This window comes from Agelaius tricolor, unplaced genomic scaffold (assembly GCF_023055355.1).
Source record: "Agelaius tricolor isolate 1412-34295 unplaced genomic scaffold, bAgeTri1.0.p SCAF_28, whole genome shotgun sequence".
Classification (NCBI taxonomy): Eukaryota; Metazoa; Chordata; class Aves; order Passeriformes; family Icteridae; genus Agelaius; species Agelaius tricolor.
The window spans coordinates 8,029,042-8,045,687 of record NW_027269288.1 but is presented as its reverse complement, the minus strand read 5'-3'; the positions used below and the strand labels follow the sequence as shown (position 1 = coordinate 8,045,687).

The window sequence follows — 16,646 nt, the reverse complement described above, 5'->3', positions numbered from 1 at the left end:
AAATTATGAAATTACAAAAGAAAAAAGAGAATGCACTTATTCAGACTCTTAATACATTAAAAATAAGGCATTAAAACACTGCCTTTTTTTTTTTTCCTTCCAGAATCAATAATGAACAGGAAGGGTTGTAGACATTAACAGTCATGGACATTCAAGCTCTTATACATAAATTATCTTAGAAAAATGCACATACGACTTGAATAATGTAAATACATTAATGCATTTAATAATTTAAACATTAAAGCGCATTCAGGAATTCGTGGCAGAAGCTGTTCTGAGATAAGGAACGGTCCTGGAAGTTGTGTGTCCCGAGATCGATGGCTGGCTTCTCCTTGAGAAAACTCTCTGGGGAAGTCAGGCTGTGCAGCTGCAGTGACCGCCTGTCCCGAGAAATCCCAGGGCATTACCAGCTCTCCTGCTTCCCTTCCACCTGCTGTTCTCTCCCTGCCACGTGCACGAGCACTTGGTACAGAACATCTCAGGGTCCCCAAAAGGCCAGGGTGCACTTCGACATTTTGGTTTCTTCTGTGAAAAAAGCCAGAAACAGCTTCAGAGCAATGAAAGTTGGTAAGACTGTCAGTGGGAGAGAGTGAGGCTTGGGGAAGTAGTGCACTCCAGGAATGCTTGGCTCTTTCTTGAAGCCCTGAAAATCAGAAGGTTGGCTCCAGTGTAATGACAAATAAGGGGATTTATTCTGTTCCTGCTCCTCTGCTCTGTGGGTTGAACCACCTTCTGCACTGCAGAAGCACCTAACAGGAGCACCAAGATCCCCTCATACAGTGCATTTTCCCGAAGATTTTGAGCTGTGTTGTTTTTGCTGATGTACTTAAATTTGGAAGGTGTTGTATCCACCCCTCATGCCACTTTTCCTGGGTTTATAGCCTTGCTTTTCTTGCCTCTCCTGCAGGCAGGTGCTTTGGAGGTCATTTGCACCCTACAGCCCCACTCCTGGAGTGGTATAAGGTATCGTGTTCAGGCCTAGATACTGATGGAGCTAATGATGGATCTAATAAAAAAGAGCTTAGTCTGATCCCAAAGGGAGAAGAGTTGGGTTGGTTAATTAAAGGAGCCTGGCACAGAGCACCTAGTAATTATAGGTGCAAGAAGTCTGAATTTGAAGAGGATGGTGCAGCTGGAGAGGGAGGCACCCAGAGCTCTTCAGGCTGTGGGCAAGAATGCAGCAAAACCAGATCTGGAAGTCAGACCTGGGCAGAATTCCTTAGTGAATTCTTATTTATTCCATTTTTTAATGAGGACCTGAATGTCTCGTTATGTATTTATGTTTTTGCATGCACATGTGTATGTACAATTCCAGTTACACCCTATGGCTGGGAGGGTGATTTTATTAAAGACCAGAAGATTGAGAGACAGATGTTTTAAGAGACACAGGCCTTGCCTAGTAGTTTGGGATAATTAATGCTGAGTGCTGCATTGGTTGTGTTATCAATGCTGCTGGGTTGTTATCTCCAGCATCACCCCAGCACCCAGGAGCCTGTATCACTGTGGGGCAGAGGGGCTGGTGCCACCAGGACCTGCTGGGAAATTGCTCCTGAACTCTTATGTAGGTGTAGGGTGGGGAGCAATGCTGTGTCATCACACTGTCATCACCAGTGCTATGTCTCTTTATAGTTAAGTTCCTTAAAGCAGAATTTCTCAAACTTAGGTTAGAACTCCAAAGGGATGCAAAGGCTTCAAAGGAAATCACAAAGTCACTCTCCAGTAAACAGCTTTCTACTTGTAATTACTGTTTGGGGCTCTGTTCCTCCTAGTTTGAAGAGGTAGCATTTACTTCAGTAACTCTTATTTTCCTGAAGGAGCTTGATGCCATCTCAGCTGAGGAATGTGGGATGAGCCACCACAATAAATGAGTGACAAAGGGATTCAAGCTTGCATAAATTTTGAGAAGCAGTGCTTTAGCAAATTTTATTTTCTGGGGTTAAGTTCTGGAAATATTGCCTGAAATGGATCTATTAACTTCACCTGGTGAAACAGAGACAGTTATTTTGTCCCCAGTGGATTTCTCAGTAGACCCCATCTGGGGAAGGTAGGACTGTCTGTGCAAAAGGTATCATTGGTTTTAGTGCTCAGGACTAAATCAGTCAAGGAAGCTGTAGGTTTTCTTCTTCTGTCCTTTCAGCTGGTGTGCTGTATAGTGATGGGTGGATTGGACTAGAAAATGATCAAAAGATGAAAAGCACCAGTTTTTCCAACTATAGGAGAAGATGGTGCACAGAAGAAAACTGTTCTGAGAATTCGACTTGTGTGCTGTCCATATGTATGTGCTCCTTGGCTGTCCTAAGTGTAAAATACACAAATGTTAACTTTAGACACCTTTTTAGAACTGTTGAAATAAGCAATGTTCATGGTCATTTTGTCCAGTTCTGGTGAGTCTGTAGCTCTGATCACCTGTACAAGGCAGACCTGAATAGCTTGGGCAGGCAGTGCCCTGTGAAAGGGAATAAACCTCAAGCCTCCCACACCTGCAAGGGCGCAGCGTCGCTGGTGGTAGGAAGGGGTGTGTCTCCTGCATGTGGGAAGCTCCTGCAGGGGATTTTTCATAATCCTGCTGAGGAAAGGACTCAGGTGATGGGATGCTCTGGACGTGGCCTGCAGGGAAAGCAGAGGAGTGGGTGGGGATCTCCCTGGGCTCTCATGGCTTAACAGCCATGTTTAGCTGGATTTAGGAGGTATAAGCATTTATGGTAAATGCTACTGCTGTATCACAGCCTGCTTTCTGCTTTACTAGCTTTGTCTCCATGGGGGTATTCCATACATTATCCCATTTCACAGCCTGAACTTTTCCCCCTACTTAGAGGATTACGTGGGGCAGAGATGTAAGAAGAAAGGGAATCTTGACACTACTCCACCTTTTTATCTCTGTAACTCCATGTATATCTGTCTGTCTGCTCTCACAGGGGCCAGGCCTTCTGCCTTCCAAAACCCTGCTTGGAAATTGCTGATTCAAGCAGGTAGCAATTTTAGGGCTCCTTACGAAATAAATGCCTCCTGTGTGCTCCCCTGGCACTGGGATTTCCTCTCTGATTTATCCTGCTCAGGTCTGCTAATGTCCCTTGACTAAACGGGGCACGGTGTGATGGTGTGAAGGTCATTTTCTATATGCAATATACATTTCTGCAGTCATGGTGGGAGGGTAGGACATCTGAAGCAGCAAATCCTGCTGGGAAAAGGAGGAAGAAAAGGATAGTCTGGCTCTTCTTTTCACAGCGTCTTGTGGTGGGATGAAGGTTTTGACAGCCTAATTCAGCATTTAGAGAAAGAACCAAGCAGAAAGATTCCCCCTCACCCACTCCTTGCAGCCCAGCTGTGACAAACTGACAGATAATTAACAAATCAAGACCTCCTATTAGCCTTGTCCCTGATGCATTAAAGCAGCTCCTATGTTGCATGTGTCCTTTAGCTAATGCCTGTGCTTTCTGGCTGCAGAGTGAGGTAGGTACATCTCTTCAGAAAGGGAAAGGGGCCTCTGAAGTGTCAATGCACAAATGTATCCAGGAGTAGAAGTTGTCTCTAAAGGAAGCAGTGGACAGCAGTACCATGACTGCATGGAAGTCACTCTAATAGTGCAGTGTGTCTATGGAGTATCTTTTGGAATATAGGACTGAAAGGGATGTATGGAATTCGTATTGAATCCCTCTTGTTTTTACAGAAAAGGACATGAGTTGAAGCAGCAATTGACAGGGCAGGTTTTTTGACTGGGACTAACCAAGCCTGGAAATATGACGTGCCAGGAAATCTGGTTTTTGCTAGAAACAGACCTAATGTTAAGATCTTAATATTACATTATGAGCAGTGAACTGATGCCTGTTCCTCTCTGTCCTCAAGTTGCTGGAACTGTGGGAAGCCCCAGATAAGCTGCTGCTCTTCACTTTAGCTCCTCTCTTTTGGAGAAGGATGACGAGGAGTGTCAATATCCCTCTAGTTCAAGACATTAAATAGACACAAGCCGTTGGTTCAGCTTAACACATGTTAAAGGGGAGAGAGATACCTAATTGCATCAAAGCCACTCTTAAGTTCATGTATGTGGAGCCCATCAAGCTGAAAGCATCCAGACAGCATCTGCTGTTATCAAATCACTCTTGAGTCGAGCTAATTAAAATAGAGCTTCATTTTTCTGAACCGTTGTTTGGCAGGAATTTGAAACAGGTCTAACCCAATTTCTGTGTGTTTATGAGCCTTTATTATATCAAAAGTACTTTTCTGTAAATGTACAGGGCAGTGTTAAATGAATTGATCCGCACTGTATCACTGTAGATGCACTATGGGCTTCCTAATGATTTCTCTTTTAGCTTTTTCCAGATATACCCCAGAAAAGCTTGCTTTGTCCCTTATCATGTCATCTTCCTTCTCTCTTTTCCTTTCTATCTCACTCTCAAGAAGGTAAATGTCCTTGTATTTCTTTCTTTCATATCCTCCTCCTCCACTCTATTGGGATTTTTGTATTATTAAAACATTTACACATTTGCTGCCACATGCAAATGCAGAATAATAAACCAGGACTCTTTATACTCCAGACAAGAGCAGGAGGTCTCTCACCGCTGATTTTCGCCCTGCTGGTTACAGGGGATGGAGAGGAGGGGAATCTAAATGTTGCTGTGTTGGATCTGTTTGATACAGGATTTTTTTTCTTCAATTTTTATGTTAAACATTTTATAAGCATTTATATTTCACCATTCCAATTCTGGGTATCATATTCCTCTCTGTAATTTGCTACAAGCACAAAAGTTAAAGAGATGTAGAAATTTCTCCCTAAAGACAAGTTGCACTCTGTGGCATATGAAAGCTAATTCATGAATATTCTCTGCAGAAAGGCAATACAACAAATATGGCCAGTCTGTTCAGAACATTTGAGTTGGAGTGCCAGCCCAGGGAAACAGTAAAGTCAGGAAATAACTATTTTTCTGGTACCAAGTACAGCTCAAGTTGTTCATATGATATTCTCGAGTCTTACATTTATTTCTGAGCAGTGGATTAATATTACAAAGAAAGTAAGTGAAGGATTAGCACTAAGTAAAAATCCGGACAGTGATGTGTCATGAAATATCCCTGCAAAGGTGATAAAGACTTTGGATTTTTAAGAATAGATGGAAAAATACAAAATAAAACCTATTTTTCTGTATAAACTATAAGGAAGTTTGCTCCTTTTAACACAGTTAATCCGCCTTGGAATGGAATTCCAGTGCATTTTATCTTGCATTTAATGCAGTTAGTTCTGGATGTGTATATTCAGCTCCTCTGTACAGCCTAAGAGCCATGCACAGAAATCCGTACTGGGGGCAAGTGCAACGTTCTGCCATAAGCTAACCTGTGGGGAAGGTTCTCTTAGATGTTCCCAAAATTGTGAAATATTATTGACTTCTGTGCTTTTAGAGAGCTTCTTACTCAGAAGTTTGCTCTTCTGTTCATTGACAGTGACTCTCTCCTGATTCCTCTTTTAATAAATTTAAGTGACTTTAATGCTGGCAGAAGGCAGCAGAGTCTCAGTGTTCCGAGGGCACAGCAGGGATGTTGTGCTGTGTGCTTTTTCTGTAAGTCTTGTAATCAGACCTAATCTGAGGGCCCTGCTGCTGGGGGCTTGCCTGAGCTATTTATTCCCTTCCTATCTCCTTTTCTGAGCCCGTCAAGGTGTGCAGTGGGTACTTTCCTTTCCAGCAACCATCTCATCAGTGTGGCCCCTTTCTCAGCCAGGGCACAGGGGCCATGGCTTTGAGGGGAGAGTTTCTGGTAGAGCACAACTGTACGGGTAAATTCAGATATTCTTACACGCAGAAATAATTCACACAACAGCAACGACATTTCTGCTCCCATCATGGTGAGTACAGGATGAATGTCTCAGATCAAAGAATATCCTCATAGGCTTTCCAGCATTTCCTGGATGTGCAGTTGTTGCTGTAGTTTCTACTGCAAAAGAAGTTCGCTGTTCTAGCAAGAAACACTCTCTGTTTTTTACAGCACCAACAACAAAGTCAAGCATTTGATCTAAGGATCCAAAAGCCCAGGAAATGCATCTCTGGGGTTCCTCGTCAATTTGGGACCTAATGAAATATAGAAAATACTCAATAAAAGCACCCTTATTACTTTAAATGTTTAAATGTGGAGTTTTTAGCCATCAGGTTAATGTTTTTGTATCTTTTTTTGATTCGATTGTGAGCACTTTTCCAGGTATCTCTGCCACTTGAGCACTAATTGGATTTCCACAGATAAACGGTGCTAGCTGCAGCCCTTACATCACAGTGTTTTTACTTCATCATCATTTTATTTGTTTTTACTGTAAAGGTTAATAAATCTTGGTGTGTTTAGAGTATGAAACAAGGCAGGCAGGCAAAGAACTGCAGCGTGAAGGGGTGAAGTTTTATATGCTGCTTGCTCAAGTCAGAGGGGTGGGAGGAGGAGCAGCTGCCCTTTGTGGTGGTTCTAATGGGCTGCTGGGTGTGTTAGTCACCCAGGGAGTGATCCATAATCCTTAAGATAAAAAGCGTTGATCTCTCCACTAGTTCTCAGACAGAGCTCTAAGGCATTTGAATTGGGTTACCATTGATTTAAGGTGGGGAGAAGACTGTAGTGTGGGTCTGCTTAAAAAGGGATATACGGGATTTATTTAGCTTATTTAATTTTTAAAAGAATATTGGAGGCCTTTCAGTGCAAGTGTGCCAAGTTCCCTATGGATTCTCAAGGAAGTTAATACAGTACTTGCTAGTATTTTAGTGAAGAACTTACTGAATGGCAGATTTTAGTCAAAATTTAGGCTGTAAATAAATTTCTATGAGAATTTATCAAGGTCCCAGATGTTTGCTGTCTCATTCATTTGTTCAGGAAAGTGTTTATTTTTTTATCTTTCTCATGGTTTCCCAGGAAGGTGAGCTTGACTTCCTACCACAGCAGAGGTTTTCCAGCCACAAAGGCAGTGTAGAAGCCCTTTTTGGCCCTAGAGGGATTGAAATTAGTGCATTTCAAACACTGAATTTTGGACTCTGTGGCTTGATAGAAATTGATTGACCGATCTGTACTTGAGCCAAAGCAGCATTAAAGAGTGAATGTACATTTTTTCTGTTACAAAGATATAAAAATGCTTTGTAGCTCCTTTGGATCAGGTGCAGACTCCTGAAAACTGCATTACAGCCTCGGGTTTCCAGTCGTTCCAGTCTGCAGCAGCAGTGGCCGTTCCTCCCTTGGTGTTAATTCCCTGCTGTGGACCCAGATTTCAGAGAGATTGTTGATGCTTTCTGCAGCATTTGTCAAGGAAATGGCTGCTTTCTTTTTTTTTCCTGAAGTGAGTAATTGTTTATTAATTTTTCAGCACATAAAGAGCATAATTATAATAGTCCCTGACATGTGCTGGCTGTGCCAAGGTTTAAGAAAAATAAAACCCAGTAGAAGTGCTGTTTTGAACTGTCTCTGATTTTTCAGGCCTTCCTGCCTTGGACCCAAATTTCTGTGTAGGAATTTGGGACAAGCACACAGATGTCAGTTTAATTCTCTGTAGAATTAATTCTCTTGCACGTTTTAACTCAGTTTAGGATGGTGGGATCTTACTCAGGTGTTGTGAGAAAGAAGAGCAGGTGATCAGTACGCTGGATTTTTTGGTACACAAAATTTTTTGATATGCACAGTTCTGTGTAGGTTGAGCAGCATCCTGGATGTGTCCTGGCACTTCTATGCTTTGTTTCTTTAAGCAGTGAATGTAACATCCATGAAAAATGCTAGATTGACCCCAGGGGAAAATGAAGTGGGCCCATTGTTTGCAGAATATTTATGGTCTGGACAGCTACCATGGAAATGTTCCTTATGTTTGCTATTTTACTGTATTTCACCCCTGTTATAGAGGAAGCAACCTAAGAACTGACAAGGAAGCTCAGCTGCTTTTGGGGCTGGCCATGCAAGTTGCTGGATTTGCAGGAGGAATTGTGTGGTGGGAGCTCCCTTCTGCTGAGAACTGGACAAAGACAAGGGACGCAGCTGCTTTTGAATCTATAAAATTATTGCACTTGCAGTCCCCACAGACGGGGCAGCTCTGGCCAATCAGGATTCTTGCCCCTTACTTCGTTTTTCCCTTAATGGGGCAATTAACAGCAGGAACAAAGTGCATGGTCTGCTCAGTCTTTATTATTATTTGTGTTGTAATAAATGTTAAGGAGGCCACTTGCAGACCAGCACCAGGCACTGTGCAAATGCAGAGGAAAAAGAACATTCTTGTCCCAAAGAGCTCTAAGTAAAGAAATAAATTTACAAAAAGGTCTTACAGTATTTTAAGTCCTCCTCCTTTTGCCGTTTCTTCCCAACTGCTGTGGTTTGCATGATTTATTGTGCACCTGTCACAATTTCCAACTTCTTTAATGTTTTCAACATGAAACCTTTTGTGTGTTAGATTCTGATGATCCAGATAGTTTCCTCCAGTATCTCCTGTATTTATTCTCTCATTCATACCTTCCTTGTCCTAATGTCATCACAGCCCCCTGACTTCAGCCCTAATTGTTTGGGGCTTTATTGCCAAAAGGAAAACATTCATTCTCTATTCTACATCTCCTATGATTTAAAAATTCTGTGAAATGGGGTTCTTGAAATAGGAGGTTTGAGGAATCGTAACTTGCTGTTTTTTCTTGTCATTTGAGTCTTTTCAGTCTAAAACATCTTTATAGCTTCTTCTGCAGATGGGTTCTACTTTCAATCCTCTTGGACTAAATCTAAACCAATGTATTACTGGTTTTGTCCAGTCCCTTGACTGTGGAATTAGAAGGATCTGAGTAAGTGTGAACAGTGCTCCTGTTCTGGTGCAGCTCTGCTTGGTTCAGCTTTCTGGAGTCTCCCATTCAATAGTGATTTTAAGTACTGGGGCACAATTGTTAGGTGTGACACAGACTTGTATCCTCACATCATTCTCTAGCTCCCTACCATGTGAATGAATGTCCTGCAGTCCTTGTCTGCCCTGCAGTTAAAGGAATGAAAACGTCATAAATTACAGCTTCATTGGGTTTTACATTCTACACATGCGAAGGGAACAGGGTGAAAGGGATTTCTTCTGAAAGCTGCTGTGTTTGAGCTCTGCAGTGATGGCAACAGGGACAGAGAGAGGGGTGAGGAAGGTGAGAGTTGGAGGTGCTGCCATCTGCTCCCCTGGAACCTGGATCACACATTTTTTCGGTTGTGGAGCCAGGGCCCGGTCCTAGTTCTGCTGTAGTGAGCATCTTGGGCCCTAGGTTGCTGCATTCCTTTGGAGAGACTGAGCTCAGACAGCATTCATTTTACAGCCCAGCCCCAGTGCTCCCTAAGCTTCCTCCTGCAAGAGGGAGAAGCAAGTTGTGGAAATTGGGCACTGCCATGGAAAGGGATAAAAAGCTGATTGTCTTTCCTGAGCTCTGAGCGCCTGCCTGGCGTCTCTCATGGGTCCCCTGGGGTCGGTTTGGTGACCTTGTCGTGGCTCTCCAGCTCTGTCACCTGTGCCGTGAGCCACAGCCCGGCTCTCAGTCCTGGTCCCACCCTGGGCTCGGCAGTACTGCCCTCCTCGTGTGAACACAGCTTCAAAGGATCGCTGCCAGTCGGACTGCGGGCGATACCCCCGCACCCCACCCCGCTCATCTTGCTGCAATTCCTTCTTTGGTGCTACTGGCAATTGCAGGCAGCCTGCAGCTTCAGCTTAGGCAGAAGGACAAAAAGGGATTTTTCAAGTTTATTTTCCCTCCGAAAGTGAGATGATTTCTCTTCAATAAAAAGTTAAAATGTTAGAACTCTAGAAAAAAGGTTCATGCTGCTCACTGGTTAAATTTATTATGGCTGCATTATCAGTTTAATACATTTAGTTTGCTCTTCTGCTCATATGTCTTATGTTTTTCCAGCATTTATCACTTCCCTGTAACAGTTTTTATTGTGTTAACCCTGATGTTATGAAGTCTCATTTGGAGTTGTATTTCTGAAGTAAAAAAATACCTATCTAGCACATTTTCTCTGCAAATTAAAATAGTTATTATATGTTTCTTTTAATGTATGTGTAAAACTTTCTGATTCTTTTTAGATTTATGCATGTAAGTTTAGCTTGAATATTATTGCTCTTAAAAAGACAGGAATTTTGTCAAGATGTCCACTGTGTTCTCAATTGAATTATAAAAAACTGAAGATGACTGATATTTCACTTTGAAAGGTGACTACTACACAGATGAAGTTGCTACTTTTCATAAGGGTTTTTACTCCATATATCAATGTGTTTTAAGAGAGACTTGGGTCAATAATACCATGCTTTAGAATTCCCTAAATACATATTTACACAATAGACCTTAAAATATATTAGTCTATCATGTCAGCTCCTGTACACTTCTATCCGGGATGTTTTATGTCCTTAACATATGATACAATAAAACTTTATTTTATATAGCATTTTTCATACAAATTGTATCCTAAAATGCGTTGTATGGGGTTAAACGAGACTTTCACAAGGTTAAAATTAAAGGAAAAGCTGAAGGGTGCAGGAAAATGAAGGGCTTTGCATGGGATAGATGTATTTAATTGAACAAAGGGAACCTGAGTGGAGAATACACCGAGCTGAGAGCGTGTAAGCGTGATTGGAGCTGCAGAGCAGGATCCCTGGAAGTGGCGAGGTTATGTGAGGAAAGGCTTATTCTGTGTGAATGAAGGAGGTGGAAAGGTCACGCCTTCAGGAGCAGCTGGAGGAAGTGTGGAGTAGCTCCTGGAACAAAGAAGTTGAAAGCAGGGACTGTGTGGAGTCACTTCTTTGTAGTGGGAGTAGCAGAGATGAGGGGAGAGTGCGCTGAAGGGGAGGAAGGCAGCGAGAGCGCGGTGAGCCAGCTGAGCTGCAGGGTGGGATGGATGGCAGCGGGGTGGCAGAACACCGGGGATCTCAGCTGCTCCATCGCTGCTCGCTCCAGCCTGGCCCCGGCACTCCGCAGGCACAACACACTGACAGCTCACATGTGTTTTTTCCTGGCTTTTATAATTTTTTAAATTTTTTTTTTTTGGTCACCCTATTCATGTAAATTAAGTAAGGCTTTTTTGTATGTGATAATTATAGATAAATGTATTTAAAGTAGATCTGGATTTTGTAGTCCTCAGGAAAAAGAGGAAGAGCAATTTTTCCCCCCGTCCCTGTCATGTGTTCGTTTTAATGAGCAATTTTAAAAAATTGAAAATAAAAGAGGAAAATGAATAGGTGTTGAACCAGCCTGTGATATGTAAATGCCAACTAGTAATTACCTAAAACCTCAATTTTCTTTCTGTTTCATCTTGCAAAACATTTCATTTCCACTGAGTGAAAACACTTAATTTGGGGCTCTGACGGCGGGAGCGCGGCGGCGCCTGCGCCGCCAGGGGGCGCGCGGGGTCCGCGCGCGCGGCCGGGGAGCCGTGAGGGAGCCCCGGGGCCGCGGCGGCCGTGAGGGAGCCCCGGGGCCGCGGGGCCTCGCCCTCACAGGGTCGGCTTGGAAAGACCTCCGGGACCGTGGAGTGCGGCCCGTGACCCAGCACTGCCCTGTCAGCTACACCAGCGCACTGAGAGCGGCGTCCGGGCTTTCCCTGACCGCCTCCCCGGGCAACCCCTTCCAATGTCCAATCACCCTGTCAACAAATTCTTCCTGGTGTCCAACCTGAACCTCCCCAGATGCAGTTTAAGACTATGTTTTGTCCTGTCGCTTGTTTTCTGAGAGAAGAGCCCAAATCCCGCCTGGATACAGCCTCCTGACTGAGAGCTGTAGAGAGCAAAAAGGTTCCCCGTGAGCCTCGTTTTCTCCTCCAGGCTGAGTGGGACCCATGACTGGGACACGGCCAGGGCCAGTTTCCTCACCCTTCATGTGGGTGCTGCTGAGTTAGGTGTCACTCATAGTCCAAGTTCTGAGCACCTAGGATTTCCGCACCTTTTTTTTTTTCCCCGTTTTGGCTTTTTTTTTCTTTTTTACTTTTTTTTTTTTTTTTTTGGTTGGTTTTTTGGTGGGGTTTTTTATTGGCTATTTTATGGTCTTTTTTTTGTGTGTGTGTGTGTGTGTGTGTGTCTTTTTGTGTGTGTGTGTTTATTTGTTTGGTGTTTTGGTTTTTTTCTTTTTTTTGGCTGCTATTCTGTATTCTCTTAGTTCCAGGTTCTTCATTTCAGATATGACTCAAAGTGTGTTTCTTCCTCGCCTTTGTTCCCATGAATCTTGCTTTTCTGCCTCCCATGAATCTTGCTTTCAACTGTATTTTTTTTCTCCCTCACTGTTTTACGTGAGGGCTTTGCCATTGTTGTCACAGCATTTTTAAACTTTTCTCCATCCAACTTTGAGATCTGCCGAACTTTGTAGGTTTCTGTGTTACATCTCAACCGAAATAATTCCTGGGCTTGTGTACGTGTTCATTTAAATCTCAGTGAAATCACAGGAGCTTTGAGGCGTTCCTGCTCCCCCGGCGGCCCGCGGTTCCTTCCCTCACGGGCACAAGCGCAGCTCCGCGGCAGCGCCGGGGTGCAGAGCGCGGCGCGGACACGGCTGGTCCCGGGCCCGCCGGGCGGCAGCGGTGCCTCCTTACTGAGATATATGGCTTCATAATTAGCCCCTTGCATTTTTCCCGAGTGCTGGCATCAGCGTTCTATGATGTGTTTCCCTGATTAACAGCTGCTTTGCAACTATTTCCGTGTGCCACCGATAACCATATTTGTCAAGTTAGTCCTGGCAGGGCACTGATTTCTTACTAAAACACAGCATTTCTGTTGCAAGGGGCTTTCTTGTTCACTGTTGTGCTAGGCTTTTAAGTCAGCCCTTGTTAAAACGTAAGTTGGCTTCAGCCTGATGCTTGTTAACAGGATTCTGGGTATCTCCTTTAGAGTAGGAGTGCAGAAACCTTTCACAGACAATTTAATCTTCCGAGCCTTGCAAACATACAGCCGTACACTGAGGGGGTGTTGCTGTAGGCTAATATATTGATCAGTTCCATTTGCCCTATAGCTGTGGCCTTCTGCTCTGGCTGAAATAGGTTGAGTGTTTGTTGATACTGCCATATTATTATTTTTTAATACACTGGAAAAAAATTAATTCCAACTTCTTTTACATACGTCATGTATATTGCCAGTGTTGATTGCTTCCGCACATGTAATGTAAACTGTCTGTGCATAGTTCATGGCCTGGGCCGCCTCTGCTTAATGAAAAGAAGTGTTGCTTTTAAACAGATACAGATCCACTCAGAAAGACAAAATACCATCCCTTGCAACGTATAATTCAGACCCAACCTTTACATCACAGGTCATCTCAAAGTCTCAGTCTATCAACAAATGCTGTTTAGTCATAACCTACAGAGGGTTCCCAGTATTAGGAAATCTATTAGAGCTCTTACAGGCTGCACTCCCGGTGGCTTTTGAGTCTGTTTTCCATGTGGAACTCTCTTACCAAATCCTTTGTAACTTTTATTGGTAAAGATCTTTTACATTACTGTTATTTTGCTTTTTATTTCTGAGTTGGTAGAGAATAGGCATTTGCCACAGTACTTTAAATTTTGTGGTTGATTTTTTTAATGTAAGCAACTGATAAAGTAGCTTAGATTGCTTTCTTGGAAACCCTGCAGCTTTGAGCACAATAAGAAATAAGGCTGCCTTTATCTTCCCCATTAACACAAAAGGGAGGGAAATTAGGAATGAAGGGCCTTGGCTGCTAAGTTAACGTCCAAGTGCTGTGCTTTGGCCCAGAATTTTGCCAGCTCTCTGCTCTTCCATAGCATCTGCAATAAAGTTCCTGTCTTTATTTTATATTTTTGACATTGAAGCAGAATATTTGGCCTGAATTTATGTAATTTGTCCAGTTGCAAATATAACCTGTGAATAGTGACATTGATCCTCTAATTGAAAAATCAAACTGTAGGACATGACCTGCTGCAGGATTCCACCCATCTCTTCCCAGTCAGAAAGATGTCTTTGTGAATCCTGTTGCTGCAGGAGAGAGGGTGGCGGGAAAGCAAGTTTATGGGATTGCCTGGCTTTTTAAAAACCAAATACACCCTCTTTAATACAAGTACCTGATCCATTAGATAAAGCCACTCTGCTCGACAGTGCGTGCTGGCAATCTAAGAACCAACGCAGTGATACAATGCTCATTATTTGTCAGTGTCCTAATACCATAAAAATTTGGAGAAGTGTTACAAATGCTACAGAAATAGTATGGAACAATGTTAGCAGCTGAGTCAGAGTGCTATTTGCCACATGATTTTTTTGGCTGTACATAGGACTGCAAGTCTTCTCATCTTCCTCCTCCTTTTTCTGTTGTTTAAATTATGGAGTGCAGTTGCTCTTGTTTGTGCAAGGAAAATGATCCATAGAAGGTAGGGAAATTCTTGTGTATGTTTGTTGAAAATATTGGCATTTTGACATGGCCAAAATTGCTTTGTAAGTTACTCGTGTATACGAGATTAATTATAAAAATGAAGACATTTCATCTCAGCCTATAGGAACAAATGTTCAGAGGTAAATGCAAACACAGTATGAGAAACATGGGATTACCGGAGGGAGGAATACATGTCCAGGATTCTTTTTATGGAGTTGTTGTTGCTTGTAATTTCATTTTGTTTTAAGATTAAAAAGGCTGTGAATAATGGAGGAAGTAATGCAGGGGAGAGATAAAATAGAAGTTTATTTTGGACTGAAATTTACTACCGAAATGTTTACATCTTTATAAGGCAAAACTAAGCTTTAATAAAGGGTTGGAATCAATGAAATGTTCACATGGTTGTGATTGAATTAGCACAATGAAAAATACTGCTTATTTCTCACAGGTTTTGTAATACTTAAAAATTGATAATTAAATATTAGAGCTTGCAGAACTGCAGGTCTGCAGGCCGTTTGTGTCTATCTCACTAAATGTGGGAGGGAGTGTTGAGGAGTGTCTGAAGACACAAACAAGTAATTATTGTTAGAAGGAGAGTGGCTTTGATATGTTCACGTGTCTGTCGGTCTGCTCATTTGGGCATCTTTCTTATTCAGCATATTATCTTAAGGTTATTAGTTTGGGTGCTTTATATTTCTGCATCTGGCACTGCAATATCAGCACAGTTTAAATCTGCGATTTGCCTGTCACCTGCATTTCAGCTGGAGACAGATCAAGTGCACATAAATGAAGCCAAAGTATACTTTATGTGGGGTGGTTTTTACTTTGCTGTTTCGTGGTTCAAAATTACTGAATGGAACTTAAGGAAAAAATGCAGGAAAACAAGAAAATGAAAAGAATTAAAAATACCCCATTCATTTTATCCTCCCAACTTTGAAGTGTGCTGGGACTTTGTCAAATTCCCGTTAAAATAAATATGCCAATTTCATCTCTCTTCCAAATTCATTTATCATGCTTTTTTAAAAGGTGTTTTCTGCTTTACCTGATGTTTAAATTGGATTCACTCGTTTATGCTGTTCTTTGCTGTATCCCCCATGTTTTTCTTAAATGAATTAGTAATGACAGCGTACTCCATCATACCCTCTCTACAGCCACTTTAAGGGAAGCCTGGTGATCTAAACCTTTTAACCTATTAAAGATGATTTTCCCCAATTGAATCAGACCCACCACAGGTGTAATAACTAATCATTTAAACTACACCTGCTATTATGTATTTTTAAGCCATTATGCATGTTGGATAGATGATAATTCATGTTTATTGCATTGTCCAATGGATCCGTTTTGCCTACACTAGCCTGATTAATGTATTTAAAGAAATAAGAGATGCAATTTAAAAGAAAAAAACATTGATGGAATGCACTGAGGAGTACATTGAAAGTGCCATTAAACCCATCAGAACTTTGCTCTCTGACCAGAAATGCATATTCAAAGTGTTTGATTCAAACACAAAGTGAAACTTAGTGATTTCGGGAGTGATGCTGTATTTTCCCTTCTTTTTCTGCTGTCAAAGTTTTGGAAACCTTTTTGGAACTGAATTCCAGAAACTGTATTTTAAGATAAACTCTTAAAGACCTGAATAACATGGGGCTAGCATATTAGGATGGTTAATCTTAGCACTAGAGAAGGAAAGTAATCTCTTCCACTAGTTCACATGGATGTGCTGTTAGCACATTATTCCTCATGATGCCACAATCAGAACAGATGTTTTTGTATAAAAGTGGAGGGAATCACTGGTGCAGTAACATGTAATAATGTGTATAACAATATAGGGAAGTATGTGGGAAATGGAGCTACCACATGAAGAAAAACATCAAATACCTTTCACTGGCACTAAATGGAAATGTAAACACCTAGTGCTGTTGTTGTTGATGCCATTGAGTATTACCCCAGTCTTTACCCTTTGCTTGTATAAGTGCTCTGTTCTAGGTGCTCTGTCACCTTAAAGAAGGATGCAGAAGTCAGTTTGTAGACAAAAGTCATCTGTGGCTTTTGCTGGTGTGCAATATAAATTTAACTACTTGCCTCCCCATTTGTGTCATTCCAAGTGACTTTTTTGATTGTTGTTATGTGATCCAAAACATGTGAAGTCGCTTCTTCTCTAGTCATGAGAAGCTGAGGTTTATTTATTGCTTTCAATAAATTAGAATGATGGCAGAAAAGGCCTTAATCTCTTAGAATCTGCAGGGAGCTTTAAGTCAGATAGAAAGGAAGCATTCTTACAATAAGCCAACTGTTGCAGATCACATGCATTGACTCAAGGCTGGCTTTAACTGTAGGAGCCAACTTAGG

The 16,646-nt window shown here is 42.1% G+C and overlaps 1 protein-coding gene across 1 annotated transcript in view; it reads left to right on the top strand.

The window, feature by feature from the left end:
• PEX14 (peroxisomal biogenesis factor 14) overlaps positions 1 to 16,646 on the top strand; it is a 67,064-nt gene that overhangs the window by 14,889 nt on the left and 35,529 nt on the right. The window lies entirely within an intron of this gene.